Below are 14,824 nucleotides of genomic sequence, written 5' to 3'. Positions count from 1 at the left end.
TGCTTAAAATAGCTGATCAGTCCACAGTAGGTTGTAATCAAGTCAGACAGTAGACAGTTGAGGACATCGCCATTAAGCTTGTTAAAAAAGGTTTTATCTGCATTACTGATATGCAGAGCTGGCAGTAAGACTAAGAACCAGCTCGTGTCACAGTCTGTCACCAATGCAGATAAATATGACATTAAACTCCTTGTGTTTTCGAGTAGGAGATCTGAGTGTGTGAACCTTCTGTCTGAGTATTGACACACGGTGCACTAGAACTGCTCTTGTTGCAAAAATCCCAAAGCCAACCACAACAGTACAGAAAAATGAAATCATCAGAAATTCTGCTCCACTGACTCTCTGTGCTAATCCCTCTTTAGCCATCTGTCCAATAGGAATTGAATATTTCTATTTCTTCAACAAAGAGAAGCATCTGGAAAGCACACAGCAGGAACCCTGATGCCCCTCCCCCTGCTGTTGAGGATTCTAGTTGTGGCGTTGAGTTCTGTGTGCCAGACACAATCATTAATGTGTGTCAAATTCACAGCATCTGTGAAACAATTACAGTACACAGGGTCAGTCTTCTACAGAGCGCCCTTTCTGAGGAAGATGAGGAGGAGGAGGAGGACGGGTTTGAAGTGTCCCAACACTGGCCTGAGTCTGATGCAGGAGGTAGACAGTGTTCTCAGATAGAATCATTATGAGTGCAGTTTGTTGCCGTTAATTGCTGGATGGTTGAGGTGGGTTGGTCCTGAAGACCAGCTCTGAGAGGGTTGAGTTGGTTCTGTAAAGTTGTCTTCCTTAGAACTCCCTGCTAGAGCCTCCACCCACAGAGCCTCCACCCACAGGGCCTCCACCCACAGAGTCTTATGTTCTGTTGCTGGTTCAAAACACACTCAGCTTTGCTTTGCCCTATGCCACTTCCTTCTCCTTTATGAAAGCATTCTGTGTGTGTGGGTGTGTGTGTTTGTGTGTGTGTGTGTGTGCGTGTGTGCTTGTGTGTGTGTGTAGTACTCAAAGTTTAGTTTATCAGGACTTCTGCCTGATGAAAGGAAATCAGTGAACACCCAAACCAAGATCATCAAACTGATCAGCACACAGCACTCAATTCACTATCAGCACACTGATCAGCACACAACACTCACTTCACTATCATCACATGGTGAGCACACAGAACTCACTTCACTATCATCACACGGTGTAACTGATGGGGGAGACAGAACCGTGTAACTGATGGGGAGACAGAACCGTGTAACTGATGGGGAAACAGAAACGTGTAACTGATAGAGGAGAGAGAACCGTGTAACTGATGGAGGAAACAGAACCGTGTAACTGATGGAGGAGACAGAACCGTGTAACTGATGGAGGAAACAGAACCGTGTAACTGATGGAGGAGACAGAACCGTGTAACTGATGGAGGAGACAGAACCATGTAACTGATGGAGGAAACAGAACCGTGTAACTGATGGAGGAGACAGAACCGTGTAACTGATGGAGGAGACAGAACCATGTAACTGATGGAGGAAACAGAACCGTGTAACTGATGGAGGAGACAGAACCGTGTAACTGATGGAGGAGACAGAACCATGTAACTGATGGAGGAAACAGAACCGTGTAACTGATGGGGAGACAGAACCGTGTAACTGATGGGAAAACAGAACCGTATAACTGATGGAGGAGAGAGAACCGTGTAAATGATGGGGAGACAGAACAGTGTAACTGATGGAGGAAACAGAACCGTGTAACTGATGGAGGAAACAGAACCGTGTACCTGATGGGGAAACAGAACCGTGTAACTGATGGGGAGACAGAACAGTGTAACTGATGGGGAGACAGAACAGTGTAACTGATGGAGGAAACAGAACCGTGTAATTGATGGAGGAGAGAGAACTGTGTAACTGATGGAGGAAACAGAACCGTGTAACTGATGGAGGAAACAGAACCGTGTAACTGATGGGGAGACAGAACCGTGTAACTGATAGAGGAGAGAAAACCGTATAACTGATGGAGGAGAGAGAACCGTGTAACTGATGGAGGAAACAGAACCGTGTAACTGATGAAGGAAACAGAACCGTGTACCTGATGGGGAAACAGAACCGTGTACCTGATGGGGAAACAGAACCGTGTAATTGATGGAGGAAACAGAACCGTGTAACTGATGGAGGAGAGAGAACCGTGTAACTGATGGGGAGACGGAACTGTGTAACTGATGGAGGAGACAGAACCGTGTAACTGATGGAGGAAACAGAGTCGTGTAACTGATGGAGGAAACAGAACCGTGTAACTGATGGGGAGACAGAACTGTGTAACTGATGGGGAGACAGAACCGTGTAACTGATGGAGGAAACAGAACCGTGTAATTGATGGAGGAGACAGAACCGTGTAACTGATGGAGAGACAGAACCGTGTAACTGATGGAGGAGACAGAACCGTGTAACTGATGGAGGAGACAGAACCGTGTAACTGATGGGGAGACAGAACCATGTAACTGATGGAGGAGACAGAACAGTGTAACTGATGGAGGAGACAGAACCGTGAAACTGGATCCTGAATCAGCATTTCCAAAAAAGTTGAAAAGATTCTGTTTTTGCCGAGCAGAGGACTGTGTGTAGGAGCACACACACCATCCACACACACACACCGCTGTAAGCGGAAGGAGGAAGGAGAAGAGAAAATGGAAATAAATGTTGAAAAAGCTGAAAAAAGGAGGAATCCTACGGCATGTTTAGTTAGGCAGAGAGATGTCACCACTGCTGTTATTCACATCTGGAAGTCATTAGCCATGATTATAATCACACACACATACACTCATACCCTCCCCCTCTCCCCACACACACACTTGCACACTCACACTTCTACACATACACTCATACCCTCCCTCCCCACACACACATGCACACTCACACTCATACACATATACTCATACCCCCCCACACACGTGCACACTCATAACTGACATATACGCACACTCAAGCGTGCGCACATGTTCTCACACACACACACACACACACACACACACACACACACACACACACACACACACACACACACACACACACACACACAGTTATTATTCAAACTAAGGCCTCACTTGCCTCAGAGCTACACCGTCAAAGCACTTCGTCATGTAAACAACAGATAATTCCCTATAGATGGTTGAGGGACCAATATTTTGTAGTGCTAATTATAGAGTTTAGTTTCATGTGATGTTTCTCCAAAGTAGCTCCAGTCCTGAAAGCCACTCCAGAGTTTGCTTGCAGCTGCTCGGTGCCGGGCAGCTTGTCACAGTTGGATACACCCACTTTGAAAAAAATCTCTGAAGGCAGGATAACAAAGCAAAAGATCCCAGCTGAGAGCTGCGCGCGCAAACATATACGCACACACACACACGCGCACACACACACTTACACATGCAGGCACGCACACACACGCACACACACACACAGAGCTCCAAATAATGACATGTTAACTTTGAGTCAAAAGAAATGTGTTAGTTGCATGCTGTCTATTGCATTAAAACAGACCTTTGCTGTATTTAATTTGTATATTTATTTGTATATTTATTTAGTATTAGATATGTGTCATTAGATATTTGTCAGACAAAAACACGTTTAGTTTGGTGACTTTAACACTAACAACTCTTTTCTATCCGAATCTGTCAAATGCATTTTGGTTTTTGCAATATTGAATTTTGGTTTCTGCAATAATTTATTAGTAACAGTGACCAAAACAATTAACCTGACGTACACTAGCCTGCCGTCTGGATATGAGTTGCTGTTGGATTTGAGCTGCTTCACAGTTCTTGTGGTTGGGTGGGGCCTGGATTTCAGTTGGGTGGGGCCTGGATGTCAGTTGGGTAGGGCCTGGATGTCAGTTGGGTGGGGCCTGGATGTCAGTTGCCAGTCTGTCTTGTTTGTTTCACTTCCTCCTCTCCCACATGCCCTTTCCTGGCTACGCTGGTCTTAGTAGAGAGACCTCTCTCATTTACTCTACCCATGGCCACGTCCCACTTCCTGCAGTCGCCCCCAGAAACGCTCCCTCCTGGACATGCTGCACGTGCCAGCACAGGCTCGGGAAGGGGGGGGGGGGCGGCGCTGCTCATGGAGAGTGCCGCCGTCGCTGGTATTTATAGCAGCCGATTGGCCAGGCAGCCCCTACGCCTCAGGGCGGGGTGGGGAGACGCTGCAGGGGTCCAGGGAGTGGAGGGTGTGGAAGGAGTGGAGTGTGTGGAGGGAGTGGAGGGAGGACCATGACCTGACAACCACAAACTGACAACACAGCAGTGCAGCTTAGAGCTGGCATTTGTTTGGTTTATTTCTGGTGTTAAATTAAGTGATTAATTTTAAGTGATTGAGCTTATTGAGAAAAAAAGATGAACTGTCTCACTGGTGGGAACCAGACTAGCAGGGCTTCACGCAGTTCGAAAACTACCTGCTGCTTACTTTCAGCCACACCTTCACCTGTGTGTGTGTGTGTGTGTGTGTGTTAGCAGAGGAAAAGGTATTTAGATCAGTTGTACCTTATACAGAATGCTGATGTCAGCACAGCTGGGGCAAGGCAGGTTTGCTGGTTTAGGCAGGATGAAGTGTGTGTATAAGTGTGTGTGTATAAGTGTGTGTATGTGTGTGTGTTTGAGAACATGCAGCACCACTCAAAGTGAGATACAGAGGGGCATCCATAAATCTACCCCTGGCCTCTGCTTGGTCTCTCAATAGAGCTGAATTATCTTGAGTGTACATTTCCTCTGTTCCAGGCTGCAGCTGTGTGAGTGTGTGTCAGTGTGTGTGTGCCTCTACTACAATTACCCAGCGAAACCTTGCACACTGCATGGCCCTAAATTATTTCTGAAGGAACAAGAAACAAACATTTAGATTCACAGTTAGGTTTAGATTCAGTTAGATTTAGATTCACAGTTAGGTTTAGTTTCAGTTAGATTTAGATTTGCAGTTAGATTTAGATTCAAAGTTAAGATTTAGATTCTGTTTGGTTTATTTGGCTGAAAGAAGAGACACGCTCTCCTGTCAGTCTGGAACATGTTTCTGATTGTTAACTCTTTACCATGGGCTCTGAATGGCAGCTCTTATGTTAACAAGGTTTTTCATGGACATAGTTTTCTCTTACTATCCTCATTTAAAGAGTTATGATGAACAAACCAATATAAGTTGGTGAACATTTGAATGATCTTAATGCTTAATTTCATAGCTAGCAGCCACACACACACACACGCACAGGGCATTGTGTGAAACCTGTAGTTAAGACATAAGGAGCTACTCTGCAGTAAACAGATGTTTGATTGGTCTGAACAGGCAGACACATGCCTGACTAACTGTGGGTGATGTGGAGGACAAAACAGAGAACATGCTTCTATAAGCTGCACCTTCTCGTCCTGTTTCAGAAGCCATGGCATTTGGATTAACTGCAGGATTTGTTTAAAAAGTCAGCAAGACTAAACTTTAATGATGAAAAACCCTCTAAGAAAAGGAAAACCCCTCTAAAAGGGAAACAGCATTTCTGTTCTGTGTTCATGAACACCGATGAAGTTCAGCTGTCCCTGTTTACTGCTCCACAAATGACTCTACAGGCCAGGAAAGGTGTTCTCTGTTCACTGTTTTGTGGGTTGACAGTTCTGTCTGAGAGTATATATGTGAGCTGCTATGTGTGTGTGTGTGTGTGTGCAGTGTTGGGTAAGTTACTTTAAAGATGTAATTTGTTACAGTTTCAAGTTAACTTGTTTAAAATGTAATTGTAGAGTAACTTTTCGATTACTTAAAAAAAGTAATGTAACTAATTACTTTTGGATTACTTTAAGGTTTAAATGAGTACTGACCCATGTTCAACATTTAATTTTTGAGAACTGACAGTGTGAACCTTAAAAGTGTACTAAGCTGAGAGGGACTTGCTGATAGGCAATCACAGGAGGTCCACAAGAAGAGATGCCTGCACCAGGCATGTAAGATTCTCAGACTCCTGTCATCGGGCCATACTCTTTTCTGCTCCTCCTCCAGGCTCTACCATTTTCACAGTTTGCAGACTAACACAAGCAGGTTCAGAAACCACTTCTTTCCCACAGCGGTCACCTTATTGAACTCTTCCCAAAGACCATTCTTTCCTTCCCCTCTATCCATACCTTACCATCCACACAACATCTGTACAGTGTTCCTCTTCAATTCACATTTGTATAGCCCTATCTACAGTGGTATAGGATAATCTGTATATTATCTGTATGATTCCATCTGTATTTATCACATTTATTTATACCATGGTATTTTTCTTTGCCCTGTGCAATGTACTGCCATAACTACATTACACACACATGCATTTCCCTAGGTAATTTATCTATTCTGCACATATCTATTAACCATCGTTACTTACACTAGCTGTAAATAACTGCATTTTATCTCTAAATATTGCATTCTATACAACCTGCACGTGTTGCACTTGATTAGATACCAAACTGCATTTCATTACTTCATACGGGGGGTGGGGGGTGGGGAGGTGGTGAGTGTAAGTTGTCGACGGGGGGGGGGGGGGGGGGTGGTGGCGAGTGTGAAATGGAGGCAAATTAAGTATTATATCGCGATCGATTCTTAGTGTTGACTTGTAACTCCCGCGGTAGCCCAACTCAAAAGTAGCCCAAAAAACCGCACCCCGCGACCCCAGAATTATTACCCGCGGCTGGATTTTCAAACGAGCCCATTTTGGCGTGAAAACCGCGAACCTGGCAACTCTGGTCTCGAGTGTCTTTTTTTCTTGATGCTTTGGCAGACCTCGGCGTGACGGGCAGGATTTTAACAGGACTCCCACATGCTGGGAGGGGCTTGATGAGCTGAAGTAATTGCTCTGAGTGGAGTGGGCGGAGCCTCTTAGTGGAGTGGGCGGGGCCTCTGGGGAACAGATGCACACATGTGTGTCTCAGCCAGCAGGTTCCTCCAGCAACATAGAGCAGGCATGGGGCAGGAGCTTGCAACATGTGACACGCCAAACTGCATTTCTGGCCTTTGTAACAAAGGGCCTCTGTGTGTGTGTGTGTGTGTGTGTGTGCGTGAGTATGTGTGTGTGTTACTGGGGTAGTTTCTATTAAGGCTGTGTTTGTCTGCCAGGCTGTAGCTGTGATGTAGGGTGAGATGGTTTAGTTCTTAACTTTCAGAATATGCCTCAGATTCAAATAAGCAGTTTGACATAAAGGTACTTAAAATCATCCTTACATATCCGCTGGGACTATGAAATGCTTAAAGTATTGCATTAGAATATAGCATTAGTCTAGGGGTTTAGTACTGGTGTTGGGATTTAGCATTAGGCATAAGGTTTAGCACATGGTTTACCATTAGGCTTAAAGTTTAGCATATGGGTGTAGCATTAAGGTTGTTGTTCAGGGAGATTTAGAAACCTGAACTACAGCAGTACATTTTCCTGTGCTACAGGAAGGACAACACAAACTTTTCTGTAGATTTCAAAGCATATTTCATATACTGTGAAACAGGAATATCCAGAACTGGAAGGCATTAGACAGAGAGGTGCCATGCTGAAAATGAGCTTCATTCAAATTCTTTTGGTCCTTTGTGAGCTAAAAGCACCATTTCTTCTTTTCACTCTAAACCACATCAGTCTGAGGTTTCCATAGTGTCCTGTGTGCATGTGAGCAACGTGTGTTTCAGAGGGCAGATAGGAAGCTGTGACAGAAGTGAACAAGTGAATTTCTGTAGGGTTGTTTTATAATACTTTAATAACGTGTTGGAATATATGTGTACTGTAGTTTATGCCCTTGATTGAGATTTTGGAACTGTTTGAAGGAGCCATTTGTGTGGCACATGTGTGTGTATATATGTGTGTGTGTGTGTGTGTGTGTTGTGTATGTGTGTGTGTGAGAGAGAGAGAGAGAGAGAGAGAGAGAGAGAGAGAGAGAGAGAGAGAGAGAGAGAGAGAGAGAGAGAGATTCATGCAGTGTAATCTTCAAGCCGAAGTATTTACTCACTGAAAGCCTACACCAACAAACCCCCAACCAACACTACAGTAAACAACTATAAACTCCTCCTCTTCCTCTCTCTGTCTTCCTCTCTCTCAAACACACATACACAAGATGCCCTTTGCTCTCCTTGTGTGCTGCACCACTAGCTTGTCTAGTAACAGGGCTGTTTTCTTGGTGCCCCTGTGCTGGTTGCTAGCAGCAGGCAGGAGCAGCAGAGGAAGCGTCTCTGTCTGTTTGGGATCAGCTCCACGCAGGAAGTCCCGGGGGTGGTGGGGGAGGTGCAGCGGGGGACGCAGGAGATTTCCTCACTGGCTTGACCGGCCCACCGATACGTTGGGCTTACTTTGTCTTTTCAGTCTTGATTTCCACCAACACAATACAGCAACGACTTTCACTTCAGCCAACATATGCGGCACACCTGATCCGTGCTGGTCAGAGATTCCAGCAGGTCTCTGTCCCTACACCTCCTCTGTCTCTGCAGGTCTCTGTCCCTACACCTCCTCTGTCTCTGCAGGTCTCTGTCCCTACACCTCCTCTGCTGCACATGCAGGTCTCTGTACCTTCTTCTGTCTCTGCATGTCACTGTCCTTAAACTTCTTCTGTCTATGCAGGGCTCTGTCCCTACAACTCCTTTATCTCTGCAGGTCTCTCTCCCTACACCTCCTTTTGTCTCTGCAGGTCTCTGTCCCTACACGTCTTCTGTCTCTGCAGGTCTCTGTCCCTACAACTCCTCTATCTCTGCAGGTCTCTGTCCCTACACGTCTTCTGACTCTGCAGGTCTCTGTCCCTACAACTCCTCTATCTCTGCAGGTCTCTGTCCCTACACGTCTTCTGACTCTGCAGGTCTCTGTCCCTACAACTCCTCTATCTCTGCAGGTCTCTGTCCCTACACCTCCTCTGTCTCTGCAGGTCTCTGTCCCTACACCTCCTCTGTCTCTGCAGGTCTCTGTCCCTACAACTCCTCTGTCTCTGCAGGTCTCTGTCCCTACACCTCCTATATCTCTGCAGGTCTCTGTCCCTACACCTCCTCTGCTGCTTGTGTGCACATCTCTCATTTCTTTCTGCACCAGTGCCTGTCTGAGCTCTTTAGTCGACATTCAACAGAGGAGCTCAAAGTCGGGGCTGGATATTCACTTCTGTTTGTAATTTCATCCCCAGCGAAACCCCTGGCGGCTGCAAGTCTTTGTGGGTAATCAGAGACAGATGTGCTGCTGCTCTGGCTGCTCCTGCGACACTCCTGTGATCAGCAATGCCCATCAGGCCGAAGGGCCCATCAGGCCACCAGGGCTCAGGCAGCCTCTCACATCTCACTCAGGCCTGTGCAGGGGTTCCATTCCTGCCCACACGTCTCGGACTCTGGTGCTCATCTACAGTGAAAGCACTACAAAAGAGTAAAAGCTGATACACACTCACACACACATACAACCATATGCATGCAAACACACATTTAGAAACATTTAGAGTACTAACACACACACACACACAGACACACACACACACACACAGACACACACACACACACACACACACACACACAGTGCATACTCCAAGTAAAAACAAATCTGCACTGCAGATTCCCTAGCAGAAACCAGTCAGACGGCTCTAATGTCATTTGACTCTAACATGTCGTTCTTCTCTTGCTGCTCTGAAATCTTCTCCGCTAACAAGCTAAGTATTATGGTACTATGGTACTGCTCCACCTTAACCCTAGGGCTAAACCATAAACCTAGGGCTAAACCTTAACCCTAATGTTAAACCTATATGCTAAACCTTAACCCTAATCCTAAATCCCAACACCAGTACTAAACCCCTACACTAATGTTATATTCTAATGCAATATCATAAGCATTTCATAGTCCCAGTGGATATGTAAGGATGAATTTGAGTCTGATTAAGTACCTTTATGTCAACATAAATTTTATATCGAATACATGTTTGGTCATACCAAATCCCTTGTATGTATCCTCATTTGATATGGATTTAGTAGATATTGTTCTAAGGTGACACAAGTCAAAATGTTACTAAATGTTACTAAAGGTAAATATTACTTTATAGCCTATATGATTAAAATGTCATGATGAAACTCACTGATGCTGTTTTTTTCTTGTTTTATCTTCCGCAATCATTATGAAACAATAAATTTCTGTTTACATTTTAGTTATAATGTTGCCTGGAATAAACCCAGATTACGATCCGCTTTTGAAGATGTGTGCCATTCTCAACTGAGAGATTTCTGAAGGAAGTTCTTTACATAAGTATCTTTAGCAAAATTTTAGACATGTCCATGGTCTCTTATTGAAGGACAGTGTATTTCATCAGTATACTCCGGTGAGGTATATTCTAGCCACAGGTTTAATATGAAGAACGTCATGTGCTTACAAACACCAAATTCTTCTACACTGTGTAGGCTGTTCACACTGGTGGAGTTTGGTAGTTTGACAGGAGAGGAGAGATTGGACATTCTGCAGCAAAAGCCCTTCTGCACAGTGCTGACCTGCTGTGGAGGGACCATGTTTGTGTGGACACCTTTCACACGTCTGCTGAGCTGTTCATGTGTCTGCACAGAAGAATAAAGGAGCTTGTGGGAGCTTGCTGGTGGCTACACTGCCTGAAAATGTAGGGAGGCAGTGTTATGAGACACAGTCAATGGGTTAAAAATAATCAGCCCTGTGGATTAGGTTACAGATTCATTCTAAATAAGTAACCAGTAATGTGTACTGGAATGCACTTTAAAATAACACTTCTGGTCCTGCTCATTGCTGTACTCCATAAGACAGAACACAAGCACAGGTTTCAGCAGTGATTACACCATCACGCCGGCTCTAAAACACAAACAGGTCTGAGCAATGTTGCCTTGGGATCCCTGAGGGGTGTAGATGTCAGCTTATCTGCCTCTGCACGACTGATTACCACAGCGAGCACTGGGTCACCTGCTAATGACGTAACCCGTCTCACTGCTTACCCCCCTCTCTGTGGTGCGGAGGGGTTACCCCCCTCTCTGTGGTGCGGAGTGAGTGTAGTGGTTGATGGTTGTGCATGGGATGATGAAGACAGCTCACATCACACACTGCATCTAATTAAGGTCTCTGGTTTCTGAGCTCTCTCTCTCTCTATCACACACACACACACACACACACACACACACACACACACACACACACACACACACACACACACACACACACACACACACACACACACAGCATGCCATCTGAGGCCACGGCAACGCCTCACCCCAATAATCCACTTCCTCCACATTTCCTCCCCCACCTTTTGTATGTGTGTAGTCAATATATTGTACTAACCTGATGAACTGGGCACAGTGCAAAGTTAATGTCTTTCAGACAGCACAGTAACCATGGCTACCACCTTATTATTCCTGCTTGGCCATCTGCTTCAAACATTAACCTAGCACAAACACACACACACACACACACACACACACACACACACACACACACACACGAGATAGAGACATAGAAAAATAAAGACAAAGAGAAAGAGACAGAGAAAGAGAGGGAGTGAGAAAGAGACAAGGGTGAGATAGAGTGATACAGATGGAGGAAGAGAGCGAGAGAAGCTGGTGGGACTAGGATGGCTGTGGCTCATTCTGCGCTTCGTTCTGGTCTCAGAACGGACTGGGTTTCTTTCTGAAACTCGTGATTGGCATGTAGCCAATCTGCCTCTCTGTTTCAGGATCTGGGAGCTGTACAGCAAGCTGTGAGCGAGAGAGGACAGTGAGGACAGTGTGTTTAGTGAGAGAGGACAGTGAGGACAGTGTGTTTAGTGAGAGAGGACGGTGAGGACAGTGTGTTTAGTGAGAGAGGACGGTGAGGACAGTGTGTTTAGTGAGAGAGGACGGTGAGGACAGTGTGTTTAGTGAGAGAGGACGGTGAGGACAGTGTGTTTAGTGAGAGAGGATGGTGAGGACAGTGTGTTTAGTGAGAGAGGACAGTGAGGACAGTGTGTTTATTGAGAGAGGACAGTGAGGACAGTGTGTTTAGTGAGAGAGGATGGTGAGGACAGTGTGTTTAGTGAGAGAGGACAGTGAGGACCCCTCAGCACTGGGAGACGGCCGGTGCTCATCGTTACACTGCAGAGGGAGTGGTGTCAGCCTCCCTCCATGAGCAACAGCTCGGTTGCTGGCAGGGGGACAGACCGAGTGTTTCTCCTGCATCCGTCTCTTTCTCTCCCCAGGAGGGATGGCACAGCCCCGGGCCTCTGCTCACACAGGCTTCTCTTCAGCCGTGGGTAAAGGTTTGCTCACTGCTCACCTGTGAAGTCAGCAGTACTCGCCCCTCTTATAACCCTAACCTTGACCGCAGCAGGACAGGTGTCGGGACAGCGGGGCAGTGCAGTGGGGGCAGGAGGGGGTAGGATGGGGTGTTCACAGGAAGTATTCACAGGCAGATTTTCAGCAAAGATGAGAGCGCCTTCCGCCCTGCAGGCTCAGTGGTAGGAGAACCCAAAATCTCCATGATGATGGGTGTAATTCAACCTGAGGCCAGTCCGAGTGCCCTGCACCTCTCTGGGTGTTTATTTCAGCTCCTTGATTCATATGTTTGCATTTCTATCGTTCATGCTGACTAGCACAAACTGGCCAGTGCTGGAGCATTCATTGGTATCCAGGCAGCGTCTCCTCAGAAACTGTTGCCGTGGCATCGATTTTCCCTCCAAAGAGCAAAGGCATGTGACCCAGAGCAGCTCTCTCTCTCTCTCTCTCTCTCTCTCTCTCTCTCACACACACACACACACACAGATTGAAATGATTATAGATCTTTTCATATATAGATCTATAATATACATGCACACATCTAACACCATTTATGCACCACAAATATCTTCTTATGTTAAAGTAGCTTCACAAGTGAAACTTCCCAACAACAGAACCCAGAGGCTTTTTCCTGATCCTGTCTTTGAATGAAAGTCTTTCATGCCTCGCTTTGTGTAGACTGTGTAGACTGCAGTATTTTGTGTAGACTGTGTAGACTGCAGTATTTTGTGTAGACTGTGTAGACTGCAGTATTTTGTGGAGACTGTGTAGACTGCAGTATTTTGTGGAGATTGTGTAGACTGCAGTATTTTGTGTAGACTGTGTAGACTGCAGTATTTTGTGGAGACTGTGTAGACTGCAGTATTTTGTGGAGATTGTGTAGACTGCAGTATTTTGTGTAGACTGTGTAGACTGCAGTATTTTGTGTAGACTGTGTGACTGCAGTATTTTGTGGAGACTGTGTAGACTGCAGTATTTTTTGTGGAGATTGTGTAGACTGCAGTATTTTGTGTAGACTGTGTAGACTGCAGTATTTTGTGGAGACTGTGTAGACTGCAGTATTTTGTGGAGATTGTGTAGACTGCAGTATTTTGTGTAGACTGTGTAGACTGCAGTATTTTGTGTAGACTGTGTGACTGCAGTATTTTGTGGAGACTGTGTAGACTGCAGTATTTTGTGGAGATTGTGTAGACTGCAGTATTTTGTGTAGACTGCAGTATTTTGTGTAGACTGTGTGACTGCAGTATTTTGTGGAGACTGTGTAGACTGCAGTATTTTGTGGAGATTGTGTAGACTGCAGTATTTTGTGTAGACTGTGTAGACTGCAGTATTTTGTGGAGACTGTGTAGACTGCAGTATTTTGTGGAGATTGTGTAGACTGCAGTATTTTGTGTAGACTGTGTAGACTGCAGTATTTTGTGTAGACTGCAGTATTTTGTGTAGACTGTGTAGACTGCAGTATTTTGTGGAGACTGTGTAGACTGCAGTATTTTGTGGAGATTGTGTACACTGCAGTATTTTGTGGAGATTGTGTAGACTGCAGTATTTTGTGTAGACTGTAGTATTTTGTGGAGACTGTGTAGACTGCAGTATTTTGTGGAGATTGTGTACACTGCAGTATTTTGTGGAGATTGTGTAGACTGCAGTATTTTGTGTAGACTGTGTAGACTGCAGTATTTTGTGTAGACTGTGTAGAACCAATGATGGTTATTTCAGTAGGTGGAGCCACAAAGCCATTTCACCCTGGACATCATATTTCAAGCTCTTACATGACTGCAAAATGAAAACAACTGCTGCTATATCTGGGAAACAAACACACGTGTGTGTGTGTGTGTGTGTGTGTGTGTGTGTGTGTGTGTGTGTGTGTGTGTGTGTGTGTGTGTGTGTGTGTGTGTGTGTGTGTTTATATGCATGTGTCGTTGGTGGCAGCTGGTTGGCCCCAGTATCTCTCTGGTCCGATTTCACACCAAGCCCCAGACACCTGAAACCTGCCGGTTGAGTTTCAGCTCTGTACCATAAACACATCGTCATACTCTGCAGTCTGAAGCAGAACATTGTCCCGGTGGAAGCTTTCTCCTGAGAAACCCATCACTCACAAAGAACAGGCTGGACTTCTGTAGGATCCTCCACTTCTAAGGAATTCTGCTTATGGGTCCAAAACCAAGGGTGCTGTTTTCTGTAAGGGACGCATGTCCCAGAACCCCAGAGAAATACTTCAGATGTAGCTGTTTTTGGAATGTTGTTTATCATGTTTCTGGTTGTCTCATATTGTCTGGTTGATTAAGAGGTTTTCTGCACTCCATGAGTGGCCAGTAGAGTAGTAATACACACACACACACACACACACACACACACACACACACACACACACACACACACACACACACACACACACACACACACACACACACACATGCATACAATCAAAAAGTTTCCCTTACAGAGGTGACCTAATTGTTTCATTTCCTGTGTCACTGTGGTATGTGCTACATATGAAATCAGCCCTGCCCTTCCCCCTAGCATCTAATGTCTGGATCTGTCTGCTGTCCCTATTAACAATGGGAATCTTCCTACAATGCTGACAAACGTACACAGAGCCACAC

General features: G+C 45.4%; 1 protein-coding gene across 5 annotated transcripts in view; it reads right to left on the bottom strand.

The window, feature by feature from the left end:
• The window catches only part of tet2 (tet methylcytosine dioxygenase 2), a 32,311-nt gene that overhangs the window by 12,274 nt on the left and 5,213 nt on the right, over nucleotides 1-14,824 (bottom strand). Inside the window, exon 2 of one of the 5 annotated variants that reach the window (XM_076975474.1) lies at nucleotides 11,254-11,356. The exons of 3 other annotated variants lie outside the window; for them this stretch is intronic. The gene's annotated coding sequence lies outside the window, so the exon portion shown is untranslated. Of the gene's footprint in view, nucleotides 1-11,253; nucleotides 11,357-14,317; nucleotides 14,519-14,824 lie in introns of those variants that run through there. One more of the 5 variants, XM_076975473.1, reaches the window with a different exon arrangement.

The sequence above is a fragment of the Brachyhypopomus gauderio genome, chromosome 15 (assembly GCF_052324685.1).
Source record: "Brachyhypopomus gauderio isolate BG-103 chromosome 15, BGAUD_0.2, whole genome shotgun sequence".
Lineage (NCBI taxonomy): Eukaryota > Metazoa > Chordata > Actinopteri > Gymnotiformes > Hypopomidae > Brachyhypopomus > Brachyhypopomus gauderio.
This window is presented reverse-complemented; position numbering and strand designations above follow the sequence as displayed.